Consider the following 20,343-nt stretch of genomic DNA (forward strand, 5'->3'; position numbering starts at 1 on the left):
CGTGTGCGACGTGTCTTGCCAGAAGAAAAGAAACAAAGCCAGACAACCGCGCAGGTGGCCAGATGCTGATTGGTTGTGCGCTTTGCAACACTTGTGTTAAGAAAGTATAAAAAGAAGTCGGTTTGGAAATAAAGTTGTCTCACTCTGCACCCCAGACTGAGTCCGTTTCTTCACAAGGTGCAACACTCTGTAGCCCCACATGATAAGTTTTAATTCCTCTTTTGGAGAGGCAGAAGTGGTAGATACCTTAAATCGGTGTGCAGGAGTAAAAGCTCCCCTTCAGGAAAAAGAAAGCAATGATAAGTAATAAATAACCTTCATTTTTTGCCTTAGTTTCAGGCCTCAGTGATCATGGGGGCTTGAAAAACCAGGCTCCAACTACCGTTGCACTTGCGGTTGCGTTCTGTGTTATTGTGTGGAGAAGGCAAATTACTGCTCAACTGTCTGTGCGCACCAGCTTCATGGTGCATTCCAAACGTTCCACTGTTAAGGGAGAGGAGGAATATTAAGCATCTTTTCCCAGGCAGTGCTCTCTAGCATGGCAACTGCTGTGAAAAAGTGATGAATTTACCATGGGGCATCACTGCTGCTGTAAAGTCTGACCATGGAAATATGCCAAGTGGACTCTGAGGGATACCACAGCTGCAGCTTAGGTTGTCAGCATGTTGGGGGATTATATTCATGCTCCCCCACAGGGCATGTTTTTTTTTTAAAAAAACTCTTTGGTGTTGGAATGCTTATTCCATTCATAAATCATCCAGAGGTGAAGCCTGTGGCCACTGGCCCTGATGGATCCTTTGTTTCATCTCCCATTGCCGCTGCCTTACTTACAGAGTAGGGCACCATTATCAGGAAGGACTTGTTTGGATAAGGGAATGCCATAATGTAACCGTCATAGCCCATTTACAAATCCAACACCGGCAGCTTAACATAATAATAATAATGAAAAAAAAATCAAACATAAAATAATGGGAAAATATGTGTACTGTTTGCTCTATTTGACATCATAAAAAGGTGCACACTTGGGATGTTTGTGCCCCAGATTGCTATTTTCTGATAATGTACTTGGTTAAAGTAAAGTTTTCCCTCTGGATGCATATATAACGCTTAGATAAGAACAATTCACAAAATCCTATTATAGTGGTGCTGTACACAAACACATTTTTGGATGCTCCAGATAATATCAGGTACATATATACAAGAGGAAAAGGTATTTCTAGGAATATCATTATTGGTGGCATATCTGTTTAAGGTTGCATGTACATTGGGGGCTCTTTCTTTGAGCTGGGTCTAAAAAATCCGAAAAGAAAAGAAAAGAAAAGAAAAGAAAAGAAAAGAAAAGAAGAGAAGAGAAGAGAAGAGAAGAGAAGAGAAGAGAAGAGAAGAGAAGAGAAGAGAAGAGAAAAGAAAAGAAAAGAAAAGAGAAAAGAAAAGAAAAAGCATTTGATTTTTAAAACCAACATTGTTAAAAAAAAAGGTAGAAAAAAAAGTATTAGTGTTTCTCCTCCCCACCCTTGCTGCTTCATTTCCTGATTTTCCCCCAGAAACAAAGTCATTGCCTTTAGGTCTCCAAGGTACTGTATTACTTTTAGGGCATGTCTAATTCCATTCAAGAGGAGGAAAACATAAGAATGGTGAACTGTCTGGTAAAATAAAATGAAACTTTTCCCTGTCTGTTAACAGACATTAAAAAAAAAAAAAAAAGGAAAAAAAATTCTGTAGACCTTACACTCTGGCATGTACTGTGGTGCAAGCTGCTGTTGCACCATGCTGAAGAGTCCTCCCAGTCCCTTATGCAGTACAAGGGAAAGCAATAGCTGTGTGTCAAACAAGTGCTTCTGCCTCTCTGCAGACCTGCACAGTGTTGTCCAGATCCACCACAGACTTTTTTTGGGGTGACTTCACGCATATACCTCAATCTATCTTTGCCATTAAAGGATGGGGATGCACTGGAGGACATTCAGGGTTTTGCCTCTGGCTTTCTTTAGGCCAGGCATTTCTCTTGTTTCTTTGTTTGTTTGCTCTTCTAGCTATAAACACATCTAATAAATTTGAAACCAGTACTAAAGGGCACTGAGACACTCAAAGCTGCAGAAGATAGAGATGGACTACAATCTCTGCTGATCCTTGAATACTTATAGGTACCACAGCGATATATCCTTGTTAACATTTATTCTAGGTGTTTACAAGTTTGCTGGCAATTTTTAAGATAGCTTTATAATTGTTTTAAATCTCTGCTGTTTAAAATATGTTTAAAATTAACTGGGAGCATATTTTATTAAAATATGCAGGCTATTCCAATATTCAAGCTAATTAAAAATAGCCCATACTGGTCCTATTTCTTTCATCCAAGAATCAGCTGTATATGTTAAAGGAGATAAAACCACTGGTTGTAGAATAGCCAGTATTATATGGAACCTAAAAATCAGCTTTTATAATTATAACATATTTTAGCTTTCACTCTCTTCAGCTATATTTAGGATCATATTTAAAAACATTGAATATTTTATAGCACTTATGGCAGAAAACGCTTACAATAAGAAAATCATTAGCATCTTTTTAGTGGATTTAAACTAGAGTTTAAGCTAGAAATGGTACATATATTGCATTTTGTACTTTGTATAGAATATTTTATAATAGTCTGTAATTGTAAAGTTGTAAATGCGATAGAGTTGTAAAGCTAGAAACCATTTGGTCAAGAATCAAGCAACCACCATGAATGTCTCCTCAAAGAACAAGACTCCTTGTACTAGACATGCAGCTGGTATAGACATTATCATAATCTCACAAAAACAGAAAAAACAGATTTTATAAAATATGCTTTAAAAAGAATCTTGACTTTCAGAAATGTAAAAAGCAAAGAATAATGTAGGGCTATATTAACAGAATATATCATAAACAGCTTTTATTCCACACTCCCCAAAAAACCTTTTGATGGAAATCACGTCAAAACATCCTGATGATTTCTTACTGAATGCATTTTCCTACAAAACTGTGCTAAGGTTTTGAACTTGAAGAAACATATATTTATGGCTAGAAAAGACCCTTGAGGAGAATCATTACCTCTGTACAACTCCTGTTTTGGCTCAGACTCATAGATGCTTTTTGTTTTCATCTCCAGATAGCCATGAAATGGTAAAATTATTTTGAAATATCTATCTGCAGATATTCTATTTAGTTTGTACATGATATGAGTCTGACTTGTACGTGCTTCATGAAGCAGTCATCCTAAAATAAAAGTGTAATTCATCTCACTTACGGTTTACTATCTAACAGATAGGAGTCTAGTCTAAACTATACACAAAGACTCCCCCTGTGGTCATCATGGAAATACTTGATGCTTTCATCCCTTCCTATGTTTGTCATTTAAGATGTGTGGCATATAAAATAAAGCCAGCTAAAGAACAATCTTCTGAAACTTGCTATGGGACTAAAGGAGAATCCTAACGACTAGTTCAGATGAGACACAAAGATGAAAAAAAATCGGATGATCCAAATTCTGAGTTCTCCAATAAATTGATAGAAAAACTTAACCTTTATAAGGATCTAAAGAGAGATTGTGTCCAACTGCCTCGAGTACTTGAATTTACATAAACAGTATCTTTCTCTTTAACAGTTTTTACAGGCCTTATCTTAGAGAATTAAGAGACTTACACAGGTATGTTGCTTTATGAGGCAGCCAGGCTTAGTCCCATGCAAAATACAGCTGGATCCTGCTCATCACCTTTAAATACAAAGCAGGTAGAAGCCTTGCTTGGCTTCATGGAGAAAAATGGACTACAAGAGCAGAGGTGAACTGCTTATTAATAACAGGTAAGAAAAGAAAAGAAAAGAAAAGAAAAGAAAAGAAAAGAAAAGAAAAGAAAAGAAAAGAAAAGAAAAGAAAAGAAAAGAAAAGAAAAGAAAAGAAAAGAAAAGAAAAGAAAAGAGAGAAAAATCTTGCATCCACAGGTTGCTAAAGATGACAACAAAGACTTTTTTCCCAACTCTTCAAATTGAAAAATCCCTCTTAAAGATGGAATCTTAAAAAGACCATTCTGAGAAGACTGTTCCCTTACTCTTTTATAAAAGAGAATTTTGCTGGGATTTACTTGAAGCAGAATTTCAACTTATATTTAAACCTTATGAAACTAAATGGCCTGAATAAATGCAAAAAGTTAAAAGGCTGTCTTGAAAGGAACTCTACACACACACACACAGACACACACAGAAATGCAATTATAAGTATACTACATATGCATTAAATTGACTACACATTCCTGAGCTGAGTATGTTTCTACTCATGGAGGTAAGGTCATGGAGGTAAGTTAAGGAAAGGATGGCAACAACTAATTTTGAATTCAGCCAAGCCTGAAAGTGGTGCACGTTTTTCCTTGCCTGAAGTAATAGAGAATGTTATAAAATCCTCTGAACTAAAGAGGCAGATTTTCTTCTGCTCAACTTTGCAGTATGCAAAACAGCTCTTCCTGATTCTCCCTCGGAGTGTGCAGCAACCAGAGGGCTAAGAAGAACTGAGAACAAAAGACAGCAAGATTCAATATAAAACAGCAGTATTTGAGCACTATTCTTACCACGAGATGACATCATTGTGATGACATTAGAAGATGTGCTGTGCAACTGGGAAGCTTTATCACAGAATGGAATTCAAATTCTCTTTGAATAATTTTGCCAAGATGTTGAAATGCTATTGTCATGCAAATGGCTAAGGGCTTCTACTCTTTTAACTCTTTTTTTTTTTTTTTGAATATATTTTCCTGAAGAGGAACAGAGGCTAAAATTTGGTAAACAAAGATAAGTAATGGGATTTAATACAGATTTAAAGTTCTTGATGTTCATTGATTTGCCTGTCTCAAGACAACTGCTTGACTGGCTTCTTTTGATTAACTGACTTAAAGGCTTTCTTTGGTTTCATAGGATTTATTTAAGATTAGTCACATTTGCCCACTTATAAATTGCTTGGGTTATCCATGATATACCAAACAGGATTCACCAACTCTTTAATGAATTTTTCCCATCTATAAATTATTTTAATTATCTGTGATGCAGTATTACTTGTCTGCTACCAATTTTAATAATGGAGTACGTGGTTCCCTCAAGAGTCGGCACGCCCTCCAAGGTGTAGTATCTTTCAGAAACCCTTTACAGAGAAATATTCAGGCGACAAGTAGCCAGTGTTTGTGCTCTGTTTTGCTTTTAATTTGGGTCCCTTTTTTTTGTGGAATAAAATGACTACAATAAAGACTAATCATTTTTAATTCTTGTCTTAAATTATGATATGAAAAAGAACCTAGCTCAAAGGACTAAAATGAAGGGGATCACCTCTGATTCACCATTGAGAGATCAAATATTAAGATTTATTTTATACTTGTTGTAATTTCTTCGGATTAAAATAGCCTTCACTTTCTAAAATAAAATGACATGGTACTCCGCAACTTGAAATAAATCTTTCTAGCCTCACAGTACTATTAGCAATTAAGATTACTTCTTCGTCATCTTTAATTTGTTTATCCATTTCTGGAAAACATGAGCTCTTTTTTTTTTTTGCCACATTTCAGTTTGTGAAAGAGAGACCGCAAACCAGTATCTGTGACACAGTACTGAGCAGATTGGAAGGAACTTTAATCAGGAACAGAACTGGCAGACATGTAGATGGGTAAAATGTAATGGGAAAAAGGAAACACAATTTTTATAGAGGGTAGTTATGCCTTACAAAATTTATCACAGTTCTTTCAAAAGTCAGCAAGCATATGGAAAATGTATGCTTGGATTTTCAAAAAATTCCTTCCCAAAGGCTTTTAAAGAAGCTCTCTCAGAAAGAAATAGGAAAGATCTTTCTTGGATTAACAACTGCTTGAAGAAGTAGAACTAATACATAACAATAAGTAGTCAGTTTTCTTAATAAAGGGAGATGACCAAGGGAATGCCACAGGGATCCTTGCTTTTCCTCCAAGGAAAAGAAGTGGACACAAAATCTGCTCATAATACTGAGGCAGTCAGGGTAATAAAAACAAACCTGACAACAAGGAGCATAGATCTCATGATGCTGAATGATTAGGCAATAAAAGGGCAGGTGAAATTCAATGTCAATAAATGCAAAGCAATGAAAAAAGAGGGGAATACAGCCTAACTATACACACACTATGATAGGCTGACATCACTCAAGAAAGATCTGGGAAGCACAGCAGAGAGCACTGCCAGAACATCAGCTTGTTGCTCAGCAGTGATCAAAATTGTAAATAAAACTGAAAATATGATTATTGAATTTTAAGATAAAGTTCACCTATGTTCTTAATTCTGAGTTGTTGTGTTTCCTCTGCACTTCAAACTAAGAAAGGATGTAGTAACTAGAAAAGGGAAAGAGGAGGGCAACTAGAAGTGATCTCAGCTATAGAACAAGTGATAAAGGTATTATAAAACCACGAGTGACATGGAGAATGGAAACTGGGAAAAAAAATTCAGTGTCTCCCACAGTACTGGAGATAGATGACAGTAAATGAAATAACCGGGAAGCAGATTCAAAACAAAGGCCTTAACTGAGTATCAGAAATACCATTTAACAAAGCAGTTACTAAAAAACAGATTACAGAAATAATATCAACCGAGCGCTCAAGTATGCATTTAATTCATACAAACAGACATATATTTCTATCTATATAAACTGTAATAGTGATGTACTTTTCCTTTTCTGCATAGATGCTTATAATATATACATCACAATAATATTTATGTGTTGTGATACATACATGCTGTGTGTCTCTATTTTGTATGTACATATATATATATATTGGCTGTATCATGAAAGATTCCCTTTCTGACTTCAGTGATCTTTTAAAGTGCTAAAAGCAGGGATTTCACTAGATGGAGAATTCCAGCTTCTGCTAAAAGGAGAAAAGGACCCTTTTTACTTTTTTTTTCTTTTTCTTGGTTCTGAGTGACACACAGGAGAAAATGTAATGAGCCAGATTGCAATCTCCCTCCCCCAGAGCAAATCCAGAGCAGATAGACTGAAGCCAGACACATCACTCTAGGTTTGCAGCAGCCATGCTGAAAGCAGAACCATACAAAGTTTGATGACAAGTTGCCACGGCAGAGCTTCTGGAATAGGAGATTACAATCATGTGACTTAAACCCTAAAAGTTTCTGACATTTAATATCAGTAATTAAGAGTTCAGATTGGTGGTTGAATCAATAACCCCTTGCAGGTATTGATCAGACACTGCCGCCCTGCCAATCATAGAGAAGAGTTAACCTTATGAAAGCTGATCTCTGCTTCCAGAACTGCCCCCATACCACCTTCCTATGGCCTACGTGCCTCAGGAGGACTTAGGGAGATGCATGCTGCTTGTCACCTATGAGAGGGAACTGCTGGGAGCTCAGCAAAGCCTGGCTATTGCATCCCACTTGGGTACAGGAAAATCTTCAAAGGACCAAGAGGTAGGGCCACCAGAGAGCCGTTCCTTCCCCCGTGCACCAGCCCGCCTCTCAATCTGCCACCTCTCAGCTGCCAAGGGAGAGCAGCTGTCCCCGCTCCCCAGACAGAGACAACACGTTCTTTTCTCTCCCACTTGTAAATACCAATGTGCTCGAGGCACCCTTTGCAGCCCAGGAAACTGCAGCAAAACTGCTCCATCACCACGACTTGCTCCTGGGAGGCACTAGGAGCTTCTGGGTTCGGTCCCCACAAGGGCATGATGGTACAGGCTTCAGAAAGGAGACTCGTGACTGCAAAGAGGAAAGGCAGTTTGCTAAGGAGATGACCCACGTTGGAAAATTCAACTGGGCACAGAATGTGTTTTTTCACCCATGGATCTTTCAGGACTTCCATAAGCAAGGCTTGGGATTTGATTTCCCATCTGACATGCAGGGCTAGCAGTAAAGCAGTAACCATCTGACAATGTCCAAAAAAATAATAATAATAATTTTTAAAATGGTGTTTGATATTGTATAATATTTTATAAAATCAGTTTTCTTTCTAAACAAAATTTTGAATTTTCATCCACCAAAAAATCCACTGAACAACAACAAAAAACTATAAAATATTATATCAGTAGACAAATATCATAATTCATTCCAAAATGCTTTTGCAGGGCCTCATGGAATATGCCTGATTCTTTACTTGCCACACAGGCCTCAATGTCCAGCTGGACTGTGTATGTCATGGCTAGCTATGGTCAGAGACTCATTTGCTATAATATCTCCTCTCTTGGAGTGTGATGGCCGTTAGGAGCAATGGGAAATGTAATTCAACCAGACAATTCAGCCTGTAAAGGAAAATGAACTCATGAGGCATCTCATGTGAGTCCTGTGAAATACCCAGGGGACATTCTGAAGCAATATATTTTAGATCTTTAGTTTAAAACAGATGCAAAGCTTCTTCTTCTTTTTTTTTTCCTTAAAGAAAAAAAAAAAAAAAAACATATAATTATATTCCCAGGAGCTTCAGTAGTAGTAAAAGGATTCTGACATCTGAGCCATTTTTTCACCATCACCAGCCAATTAGCACTGAGGTTTAAAAGACTCACAAGCAAAGGTTCAGAGGCTTTCCACACCAAATGGTACTATTTAATCTTCTCTGCTTTGTGCCATGTCCATGAGTGACATAAATAGGGTCTCTCGTCATCATGTATCTCTTCAGCCTGGTATAGTGCCTCACCAAGAGAAAGTGCCCAAGAGAAAGATTAGGAGTTACTTAGCTTTTCAGATGAACACAGGTATGTATTTTTAGGCTAAGAAAGATCTATTTTCTCCACACAATCAACCAAATCACATCCTGGTACTAATATTGCATAAGAACTTAGTTGTTTAAAGAAAATTTGTTTAAGCTTTAAAGCAAGAAATATGTGAAGAAACAGATGTCTAAGGAAAGCAGAAGACTTCTTGTATAATGGGCAATGGTTTGGTTATCTTCCCTTTTAAGGCAGCTCCCTTCATCTCTTTTCAGATGGGGTACATACACAGCGCCTTCATACAGCAGGAAGCTGGGAGCAGCAGAAGGTGAAGATACTTAGAAGAGTGCTTAGTCATCTAAAGAAAATCAATTCTGCTGATGTACACACCAAGTTGAAGATGTTCTTGGCTGAGAGTGGAGAGACTTAGCTATGGGTGAAGTATCACTGTGCATGTCTGCTGCATGATGCCATGCTAAGCCCAGGCCCTGTCTTTATCCTAATTTTGAAGGCTATGCTTCACTTTCCAGTGATGGAGAGTGTGATATACAAAGGAGAACCTAACAGAGAGGACTGTCTGACTATGGACTATAGCATATGGACTATACTTTTGAAATCATATTTCAAAGGAAATCCCTTGCTGGTATCTCATTAGTCTAAAGTAGAGTCGTAATGTTCGCTATCATATACAGTCAGACTATTAAGCACTGTTAATATGGGTAAAAAGACTATTTACTGAAGACTATTTCAGGTTTTACATGAGAGAACAGTTGAACTTGAGTTGTAGAGTTGACACTTGGACATAGAAAAACTAGGTTTGATTCCAAGCCTCTTCAGACATAAAGGATTTGACAATTCTGTGTACCATAACATGCAAATACTGAGATAAAACCTCCCTGTGGGTAACTTTATGACTTATGGGTGCAGAGGCTACAAGCTGGGGTTTCTTTCTTCTTCAGTGTTTGTCCTGGTCCCTAGGATGTAAACACTTTCCATCATGGTCATCAAACATCCCTCAAATCTCAAATTACCTTATGCTAGTACATGCTTTGGGGAAAGAAAAGACGTAGTTTCAAATCACTCAAAGGAAAATAAGGATTCAGAATTGAGTTAATGCACTTGCTATCTTCAGACCTAGACATATTGGACCAAATCTAAAAGCGCATATAGGTATCCAGTGACATTTATTATTAGAAAAATCAATCATCTAAGTCTTCCAAGGCCTCATGGACTAGGAAAAAGGTTTCACAATTTTAAATATTTCCCTTTGTTGCTGAAAGTGAGAGTAGGTGCTTGCACTATTTGCATACATTACATTATATTCCATCAGCTAGGAATATGACAATTGTCCAGAGAGAAAGGGGCTCAAAACACAAGCTTCCTCCTCAGAAGTTAAATTCCGCTATACATGTCCACTGACTGTGTCTCTCTCAGTTTGCTTTTGCTTGCCCTGTGTTTGACATGCTCTTTTTTGTATAGTGACTCATCTAGGAGCTGGGACAGGGGCTTCATCCGTGAATATACCTTCATCCTTGTGCAAATACACCCTCAGCAGTGCTACTCCTCAGCAACCTGTCTGTGGAGACGGGAATGACAACAGTTTCCCACCTCGCAGGGCCTGATAGTGGAGGACTTCGTGATTTCAACAGATGGTGCCTTGGAATTTAGTTGAGAAATCAGCTGGTAATCTGGATTCAGAGAGCTACACACACTTCATTTCATGTATCACATTGGGACAAACCTCCTGGTGCATGTTCCTTAGATTGGGAGCTTGCCCTAGGGAGGTCTATGCAGATACTTCATTTCACACAGTGGCTATTTCAATTTTAGCCACTTTCCTGGACGGGAAAAAATGGCTTCATTTTACAAATAATGGCAGAATGCATCTAAGGCAAGACAATTTAGAGGAATAGATATTGGCTGAAGTTTAAGAGCTGTAATAAATAATCTCCTCATCCATGCTTTTCCCTAAAATCTACATACCTTTATGTATATTTTATAACAAACTCTAATGAAGAAATAATCCAAAATGGCACCTGTTAGAAAAAAAAGAATAACTCCAAAATGTAGGTTATTGAAATATGAGTGTAATATAGAAAAGATAGCAGTGCTGATATTAATGACCTATCTGTCTCCTGGTGCACTTAAAAATGTCTCTCATGTATTTTATTTTATTTTTATTAGAATTTGTATCATCAGTTTTCAAATACCTTACTGCAAAGGGTGAGGAGAGAGATTTGACTTTTTAAAAGCCAAATTCAGCTAGACTTTTTTTTTTCCTTACTTAAAAAAAGAAAAAAAAAAAAAAGATTTTTCATAAACATTTTTTCCCTCTGGCTGGAATATTAGGACAGTATATTAAATTCCCGCCCCCAACTCCACAAAAGGAAGACCCAGATACATTTACATAATAATGTCCCTACTGTGCTTTTGACAGATGGGTTTCATCGACACAGACATACTGTTAGGGGCTTAGCAATAGATTAAAAAAACAACAACAATACAGTGTAACATAATAAAAGTGTACTGTAATGTACATCATAACTTTTGGCCAAGGTTAAATTTCCAGTTGGTGTATGAAAGTCGTATTCCATTAGACAAAATAGATGTCATGCTGCAAAGCATTAAAGATGAGTTGACTGAGCCATTTATTTTTATTTATATTACATTATATTTTCCCTGATTCTATTTATGCAGTGGGTTTAAAAAAAAAAAAAAACATAATTCCCCCTCACTCACCTACGTTGCTGTGCCATCATCTTCCTGACAATGAAGGTTTCCATGCAAGCCTGTCCTCTGTGCAAGGTGCTGCACAATGCTACAAGGCCCAGCTGAGCTACAGTTGCAGCAGTGCCATATATATGGGTGTGTGTGTGTGTATGTTTGGGTAGACTGCCCCTCACAGTTTGACATCCAGCCATGGCAATATCAGCTCATTGTAGACTGATTTATCGTGCTTTCTGGGGGCAGGTTTGACAGTCCACACTGAGCTGCAAGTGAGACTCCTTACACAGCTCTCCATGCTCTGTGCTGGATGTCTGTGGAGCAAGAGCTGGATCCTTCTCAGCTCTGCTTACAGCTTCAGAGGGCAGAAAGATGCCCACACTACAAACTGCTAGCACAGCTATCCTGAGAGTCCTGCTGTCCTGATGCCTTGCTCTCCATCCTAAACCTCATGGAATAAACTGCTTTGTAATCACAGGGCTCTTAGCAGAGATATCCCAGTGAATTTTTCAGGACAAGATATGGAGCTTCACCTTAGGAGCTGCCTATGGCAGTGCTCCCTGTGAGTTAATCTACAGGTTGGTCCGTCCCCTCTCCAGAACTCTTCTGTAGATGCCTCTGGTCCTCAGAAGATTCTCCTAAAGCCTCTGAGGAGAAAAGGAAGCAGCATATGTCCTATTTTTATTATTGTTGGTTGTTTCCCCTCTCATCCACTTCTCCAAGCTGCAGAAAATTTGTGCCTTTCTTTAGTAATGACTTCATACGTCTTCACAATAAAAGTCATCGACCAAAGAGACAGGGCAGTTTTCGCTGCATGCTTCTCTGAAAGGTACTCTTGGTTGCGAGAGCTCACAGTCGTTCTTTAATGTCAAGTTATGTGGTTTTGGGGGCCTTCCCAACTCCATCAATCCCCCTGACAGCACAGACATTTTGAGTGGAGTGGTGAGGACAGAGCTGATAAACTGCAGCCTCCTTCAGTACTGGCCTCAGTCCAATAAGACAGTAATGCTCTCCCCAGGAAGCGGTCTGCACTCTGTATAAAGATGTTTTCCCACCACGTGGTGATAGCCAAGATGCTCACGGGGCCTGGGTACTACCAGGAATCACATGAGGCTGACCTCGCTGGTGAGACCATGCTGTCCCCAGCAACCTGTTCTGATGGCAGAGTTGTGTTGTTCCTCCAGTTGTCATGACAACGTGCACCCAGTGCATTTCATCCCGCCTTGGAGAAGTTTATGTAATGCTCTGTGTAGCCTGGGAAAGCACAGGAAGAGCTGGAGTGAAAATCGCTGAGAGGAGCCATTCACCAGAGAAGGGCAAAGAGGGAGGAACAAAACATGAAATCATTTTCCAAATGAATGTTGAAACAAGGAGCTGTCATCCCTGAGCCCATGTTGCTCTTGGTTCGCATCTCTGTCTTCCCATTGGGCTAAACAAGTCAAGGCAGTCCTTGTGACAAGGAACTTGTAGTCAAAAGGAATAGATGTGTGCCAGAAGAACGCAAATGGATTTCCCCTCTGTGAAGGGAAAGAGGAGGCAGAGATGGACTAAATTCAGTTTACACTTTGGGTCTGTGGAAGAGGGAGAAATGAAGCCAAGCATATCTGTAAGGCGCAGTAAATGTGTTCTTCCTTTCAATGCACCTCCTATGAACGCCAGGAATAAGCCATGAAATGGTGCAAGGTTGGAGAGGCAGGCTGGTATCTCTGCTTCCTGTTCTAGTGATGGCACTAGAAATATGGTCCGTAATTGCTCAGGAAAATAACCCGTTAAGATGGGTATGTAGACAATGAGGTAGGGGCAGTATATATATATTTTCTTCTTCTTCTTCCTTACCCTGTTTTATAGAGTAACAGAACATAAAATCATTTTGTTCCTACCAGCTTTAAAATCTGTGAGGCCATAGCCTCGTGAACACATCAGACCTACAACAACCTGGTTGCTTTCCCATTCTGGTAAGAAGCATACCTTCTGAGATCACATTGCTGATCTTAATCCCTGAGGTTCAAACACAAACACTCATGTACCCAACATGCATTTTGTGCAGTAGCCTAACATTGCACTAATCCAAATTACTCTTTATTTATGAGTAGAAGTTCATTGCAAATAACAGAAGGAAGGTTTTGTTTGTTTTTATTTCTTAATCATTTTCAGAAGAGGCCATATGTGAAACATAGTCACAAGAAAAATGCTTTTTTTCTCTATTTTTTTATCAGCTTTCCTCCTTATCTAGTCTTACAAGGTTGTGCAGCTATCTGTTTTTAATTTCCTATTTTAAAACATCTCTCCAACCTGTACTTAAATATTTTTTTCCAGTTCAAGTCAAGTTTTAGTCTCCAGTTAATGAGGAAAACTTACTGACACCAAGGCCCTGTTTCAGGGTTGCTGATAAAGTGAAATCTAATTATGTCCTGGTCTTTGTACTTCCTGAGATGTTCAGAACTTGCTTATACTCAGAATCTCAAATCAAAGTAAACCAATACGTAACTGTTGTTTTTGAGAAGCCGCCTCAGCTTTCACCACCTGAAGAGTGATGGCCTAGCATCAAAGCCACCTCAGGGTACCAAATGGAGAAGAAAGAAGAGAACATGTTCTGTCATGCTTTCAGGCTAAGCAGGGAAAATCAAGTGGAATCATATAAGCAGAGTGATGCTTGTTAAACTTCCAAATAAATCCACTTCTAAAAAGATCTGTGACAAACTAGGATAAGCATCAGGGAAGTATTAAACCATTCTGATTGCTGCATGGTGAAAACTTGCAAGTAAATCTCTGAAGAAGTTATGTAGAGTTCTTTCCACCAAGATACTATAAGGAATTGAGTGATACCTAAGAAGTACTCGTGCTTTCACAGAAAAAAAAAATACTTTTAATAAAAAAGAACAGTTTTCAGTATCTAACCTCTGTTGTACATTGGGTAAAAAGGGAGTCATCTATGCAGATAAGAAGATCCTCAGATGCTGCTGCAGGGCTAACTCAATTGCTTTCCTCCTGCGTTTGCTAAGATTGGTACCTCCTGTGCTAAAGTCATGATAAATAAATAGCCAGTATCATTCCAAATGCACTGTCATCATCATCACCATCACAGGCCTCCTTCTGGCCACAACAAGATGAAGGCCTGACCTTAAAAATGGCACCCCTGGCTCGGACCAAATGTGACCATTTTTGTCTCTGCCATCTGTTTATTCATCTTGGTGATGGGCAGCCCTGGCTCTGTTTGCTGCCCATCCACTATGAACAGACAAGTGCCTGCAAATGAGCTTCACTTAAATGAAGGGAGTTGATCCCAGCCTCAGGAAAGTATTTGGCACATCACAGTATGAAATATCCATTATTTTTGTTCAGATTTTCTTTCTTGCTCGGTCTATAAGAAAGGAAATTTTCTTTCTTGAGGGTAGTGCAGAAGTGAGTCGATAGCTAAGGGGCAATTAAAATCTTTCAGGGATTTGGTCCAAGCAGAAGGGAAAGCATGGGGCAAGGTCTGGAGATACCTGAAAGAGGAGGAAATGAAAAGAGCGGTATTTCTGAAGCAGACACTCAAAGTAGCAGTAAGACCTTAGAGAATGTAGTAAGTCAAAAGAAATCATTTGGGTTTTGCTTTTTAAAGTTGTTTGGTTAAGCCATGCTCCTTATGAGATTTCTTTCACAAAAATGTTACAACCTGAGAATTATTGAAAACTTAGGGACTTGCAATTACACAGACATAAAGAAAAAACAAAGACCAGTGATCAAGATGTGAAAAGACTTGAATTACTCTCTCTTCTGTGCCACACGCTTCCTGGACAAAATTAGACAACCTTACTAGGGCTATGCTTCACAAGTGGCCACCTGTGAAATGGGTGTAATGACACTTCCTTACCTTACCAGGGCTTGGAAAGGATGCACAAACTGGAAGAATCCAGTGCCAGGGCATCATTTTTCCACTGACATCATTATCTCTTATTATGCTGGGTCACTTTAAAAATATACTGTGCTGTTCAGGCTTCACATTTCACCATGAGCTCAGCCTGTTTTCCATCCCAATCAGGGCTGCAGTTGGGCATATTGTGCTGTTTGACCATTTCATACGGATACTATAAGCATCTTCTGTCCTTGATGCATGAGAGCACTGCTGTGGTCACGCTATCTGGAAAATATATCTGATAGAAGAGATCAGAGCAATCGTTTGACAGGATGTGGGCAGAGTATTTTGGGAGGGTTATGAGGCAGCTAGAGGAAAAGCAATAGTGAGATATGAAGGTGGGGGGGAAGAGGCTGTATTACAGAGAGCAGTGTGGAGAACTAAGAAAGTGAATTGTGGGTCCCGGGCAGGAGTGGGGAGGAGGGTTGAGATGAGTGCGTCAGTGTGTGCTGCTTGGCTGCTTCTCCAGATGGAGCCTTTTGAGGCCAGGCATCGCTGACAGTTTGCCCATAAGTGGTGTGCCAGCATCCGAGAGATATTTATTAGGTTGGCACTATTAATCCCTCACAGGCACACTTAAGTTCACTCACAATTGTTTAAAAGTCATTAATAATATTTAATGGTGGTAAGATGAGCAGCTCTTTGTTTTGCATCTGAGCATCAGTAAGGAAGGGGACCGAACCAGAGGAATACAAAACAGGCATCGTATTGGTACGAAAATATTGGCATTTTCCTTCCAGGGTGTTTATTGTTATTTCGGCAACGATCATGTCTAGACATCTCAGATGAGCCTGGGGTCTGCTGGTGCTCCGCACAGAATAAAACAGATTGCTTCAAAGAACTGGTCATGCAAATGGGCAGGGCAAAGGAAAGGTAGGAGGAGAAAAAAGAAATGCGGAGAAGATATTTGTTCCAGGGCACACAGCAGGTCTCTGGCCAAGAGAGGAACATTAAAATCTTTTGGTTACTGAACTGCTTTTTAATCTACTTCCACAAATATCCAGCATCAGGCCATAGCATGGCTGTCTAGCACGTTAGGGGAAATCAGGACTGCATCACGGGGCAAAGACTTGCTTCCTCACCTGCCTTGTGCAGCCCCATACAGACACCTGGTGAGGTCATCTCTTCTGGCTATTCTGACAATGGGTAAGTTTAGAGAGTCATCGTTTGAGAGAAAAGGACTGAGAAAAATCAAGTGCTTTGTGTGAAAATCCAGAGAGTGCAAGAATGTCTGAAAGGATATAAATTATCACCTGCCCCTTTGAAGAATGCTAATACAATCCACAGCCAACCAGAAACACAGAGTGCAGCTTCTAGGATCTGGCACAGAAAATATTGGATTGTCCCTGGAAGAGTCCAGCTTCATGCAAACCGGACTGTGATTCATGCAGCTCAGGGACAGTCCAAGATTAACACTGCTTTGGAACTCCTGTTCTTCAGTAAGAGTGAAGCTATTCCTTTCTTCCCTCGTATCTCATCACAAGACCTTCTCACTACAACACCATTAAGGAAACTTCCACTTAACACTGTCTGGTAGTTATTATATAGAGAGGAGAAGAAAGACAGCTAAAACAGCCTCTCTGAATGTTGGTCTGGAAGACTGCATGTAGAGACAAGATGTATTTTGCTTAACAGGAATATCTCTAGATACCGTTTGTCTGTCTCTAGTGCCTATTGGAAGCTTCGGGTGTTCATTGTCAGGGAACTGCAGATTTTAAAATCCAGATTGAAGATTGAATAGGCCAAAAAGCTGGTAAATCCAGGATTAGTATTTAGGAGGAAAAAAAAAAAAAAAAAAGGAAAGAAAAAAAGGAAACTTCACCTTAGAACAAATTAAAAGAAACTTCACCTTAGAAGAGTTCACCAAGGAACTGTGATATTGCTAGAAGCTGGTGTACGGCATTTTAGCAGGGCACATTACCTAGATTTAGCTGGCAGTTAATGGGACCATGGGACCTTGTGCAGCTTTCTGTTGTGACTAATGGGCCTGCAGAGCCAAGGGGGTTCCTTTCATGGTCACTAGAGAGGAAAGAAAAAGGTGATGTTGGAGTTTATTTGGCCCTTGAGCACATAGTCTCACTTCTTCTTCCTGTTGCTGCTCTATGTTTCATTTTATTAAGCAGAGAAAAAAAATGTAGCAAGGAGGTGAAATTCGTTAGTGTCGCAGGGTTACACAGATAGCAAAAGAGGTTTGTAGCCACAGGAATCTAGTGCTGTGATCTAGACGAGAAACTGGAGGGACTGGATTTCTGCTCCTGGTATGCATAATCTAAACAAGTTACTTCAGCGCCCAGCTTCCCTTGGCATGCCTGCACATCTGTTGTCTCTGCTGGTGAGGCAGAAAGGAAAGGTTTCTGGACAAAAATAATCTAGAAATGGATGTGTTTAAGGCCCAGAAAACTGTGATCTTGTTCATAAATGGGTGGTGGAGCGACATGCTCGAGGACCCAATCCAAATTTAAAAAATAGAGTCAGTTTTAGGGAGAGAAACCAACAGTTCAGATTTTTTGCAATATTGTAGAAACTCTTTTTTTTTTTTTTCCCCTTCTGTTTACATAAAAAATGACTATGGAAGCAATAAGAACAAGGTGTTCTAATTAAATAGATTTGTTTACATCTCGTAGCATGAAAAACTAATTCAGTCTGATATACTGTATGTTCTTGCACTATCTCTCTCCCACTTCTTGTAAAATTACCCAATTTAAGTAGTATTTTATTTAAGAATATTTAGAAAGTGGCCTTGATTAAAGAAACAACTGATTTAAGATTCAAAGTGTTTCTTTCTTAAAATTAAGGTTTCAGTTCATAGGGCAAGAAGACAGGAGGGGAAGAGCAGAAGCTATGATATCTATCATAATATTTCTTCTCTATTTTATTGCATTGCAAAGGTCCTTACCTTTACTAGTCATGAGAACTCATAGCCTATGGCTAGAACATATTTTTATTAAGTGAAGATTAAAGTCAGGGCCAAAACAGATCCACTGTAATATGCTTACAAATATAATATCCTGACCCAGAGCTCTGCCAAAGTATCAACTCAAAACAGTAGCAAGGACAGCCCTTCAACATCGCAGATATGTTCCTATTTATGTGGAGACTTCTGCTTTTTCTCCACTCATTGGAGCATCCTTTAAGGAGCATCCTTAAAGGCGCCATAGTGGGAATTATTGGGAGGATAAATATTGTGGGTAAAGTGAGAAACAGAACAAGAACAACACAACAGCAGACAAACAAAGAAAACAGAACAAAACCACACAACTCACAGTATATGCATTGAGATAATCTTTTGTCACTATAGAGAGCAGGGCGGGATGAAGCTGTTGCAGGGAAGAGTAAAACACTAATAAATTTATTTCTCAGGCTTATCCATGCCAAGACAGACATCCACTTAGATTTTTACTGCCACTTAGACAAGTTTCAGTTCAGGGACAGGGACCTTCGATGACTTGTCACTGAGAGGAGCAGAGCTGAATTTAGAACTCAGATGTCCACTCCAGCCTTGAACCAGGAAGACTGCAGTGTCCACAAGCAACACAAATCCTAATCAAGCTTCAACCTTCCACATAGTACAGTCTCACCTATTTGGGTTATAGATTGCCTGTAGTAAGGGTGGATATCAGATTGGTCAGTATCCCCTAAGGGAAGTTCAGTCTGTGGAAACCTGAAGTAGGGGCATTTCCTATGACCACCGGACGCCTTTGCAGCAATGAAAAGCATGCTCAGGACACTCAGTAAGTAGCCACTGCACCATACTATCCTTGCTGGCACTGTGCAGGGCCACTGCACAGCAGCTGAGGCAGCTGAGTAAATCCAGGGAGCTGCACTGCAGGCAGCTGAGTAAATCTGGGGAGCTAGAGACTTGGATGGTCCTTGGACAGCTCTCATGTCTCACCCACCAAGCTTGACACTGATCCATTCACTTTTCCCTCACTGCTCTGCCACAAGGCAGACTTCTATCTCAGGGAACTTTTCCTGCTCTGAACTGGCATGGCTCCAATGGTGCTGGACTGTCTGAGTAGCGATACAAGTGCCTGACCAGTCAGCAACCCCTCCTTCTCCATACAGGCTGATCTCCATCACATGGCCCTGACTCTCAGAGGTGCACAGTCCTCCACAAAGTCAGAGCAAAGCGTCTATAGCAGGAGAAGAACATTGACAATTGAGCCTGTTGATGGCCTATATAAAATTCAGACATAAAAGCCTAATATTTAATGAATATCTGTGTCCCACTCATCTTCTCTGTAGTCTGAGTAATCAAAGACATTTATAATATACCATGCGCAAATAATGTGCATCTAAGGGAAAAAAAAGAGAATTTTGAAACTGTTCTTTCTGAATTCTGATGCCTCCATAATAAGGTATATTTTTAAACTCTACTAATTGCCTTTTTTTTTTTTTGGCAGAGGTGGGGAGATGGAGGGATTTGCTTTCACAAGTTTTCACCCTGCTCCAGCTCTCTGGCTGCCAGAGCTGCTGGAGACGTGAGGACGCTGAGCAGCTTGGGCTTGTGCCTCCCTGACAGCTGGAGCTGGAGGGAGGCTGAGAACTGGGGCGGTGGAGCGGGGTGCGCAGCCCCTGGCTACATGCCTGCAAGCCTCTTGCTTTTGTCAACTTTCTGTCTGAGAGCAAAATTGACAAGAATTTCACTTTTTTGGGGGAGGAAAAAGGTAGAAGCCAGGGAAAATCATTTCCATCTATCCAGAATGAAAAAAAAAAAAAAAAGACTTCCACAACTGAAAATTTTCAGTGAACTTGAAATTTTCCACAGAAATTTCATCAGGGTGAAAAGAGCATGAACAACCAAAGAATCATTCTAAATGGGGAGAGAAGAAAATGAGGAAAATAAATCTCATATTCCCTGTCTCTAGCAATGGGTCTGATTGTGAAAGACGCAGAGCATTTCAATCCTCATGCAGAACTCTCCTAGCTCCTGATGGCCTCAGTGAAATGTGCCTGTTACCTTTCAGGATAATGACCTGCTCTTTCCAACAGACACTTAGCACCTTCTCTGGATTTTGCCTTAATTTTGGTGTAACTTAGAGATAAGGCACATAG

This window comes from Tinamus guttatus, unplaced genomic scaffold, assembly GCF_059628265.1.
Source record: "Tinamus guttatus ecotype Peru unplaced genomic scaffold, ASM5962826v1 Tinamus_guttatus_pri_ptg000836l, whole genome shotgun sequence".
Classification (NCBI taxonomy): domain Eukaryota; kingdom Metazoa; phylum Chordata; class Aves; order Tinamiformes; family Tinamidae; genus Tinamus; species Tinamus guttatus.